The sequence below is a fragment of the Octopus bimaculoides genome, chromosome 6 (assembly GCF_001194135.2).
Source record: "Octopus bimaculoides isolate UCB-OBI-ISO-001 chromosome 6, ASM119413v2, whole genome shotgun sequence".
Classification (NCBI taxonomy): domain Eukaryota; kingdom Metazoa; phylum Mollusca; class Cephalopoda; order Octopoda; family Octopodidae; genus Octopus; species Octopus bimaculoides.
The window spans coordinates 26,621,114-26,621,932 of record NC_068986.1 but is presented as its reverse complement, the minus strand read 5'-3'; the positions used below and the strand labels follow the sequence as shown (position 1 = coordinate 26,621,932).

The following is an 819-nucleotide window of genomic DNA, read 5'->3' as shown; positions in this document are numbered from 1 at the left end:
TATCCTACGTAAAATACTGTCTATGTGATCTCAAATTTTAAAGCAAACATAATTTTCTTATGGTTTCTTAAACATTCACTTGAACAAAACTGTACAAATCCAAATATATGGTACCCTAGGCATAACACCTACATGAACTTCTAACTTGTTGTCTCTTGAGGTCTCTGGGTGAGACTTGGATCCAACTTGTACAAATGCAAAACAAAAGTCAAACATAAAATAATAATAATATGTGGAACAAATAGGGGCTGTAATAAGGGTGGAGCACTTGCAGAAAATAGCACTACTTGGAACCGCTCGAATACTCCGGAAGGTGCTCGAAGAATAAGTGTTACCTTAGTTCACTGGTAGTGAACAGCTGACACTGTAGTACATCTCCAGGGTTAGAAGCTGTGCAAAGGCAATGATAATAATAATAATGATAATAGGTTTCAAATTTTGGCTCAAGCCCAGCAGTTTCAGGGAAGGTATAAGTCGATTACATCAACTGGTGCTTATTTGATCGACCCACCTCGAATAGATGAAAGGCAAAGTCGACTTTGGAGGAATTTGAACCCAGAACGTAAAGACGGACGAGACGCCGCTATCCATTTTGCCCGGCGTGCTAACGATTCTGCCAGCCCGTTGCCATAATAATAATAATAATAATAATAATAATAATAATAATAATAATAATAATAATAATAATGACATAGAAAGGCTATATATACAACGCACAGAAGGTGGCAGGGGTCTTATACAGCTAGAAAACTATTATAAAATAACCACTATAGGACTGCAAAAATACCTACTCCAGAAGCAAGGGAAACTAATACAAAT

The 819-nt window shown here is 36.8% G+C and overlaps 1 protein-coding gene across 2 annotated transcripts in view; it reads left to right on the top strand.

Annotated features, from left to right (window-relative positions):
- LOC106880735 (forkhead box protein J1-B) overlaps positions 1-819 on the top strand; it is a 181,110-nt gene that overhangs the window by 56,339 nt on the left and 123,952 nt on the right. The gene's annotated exons all lie outside the window — the stretch shown is intronic.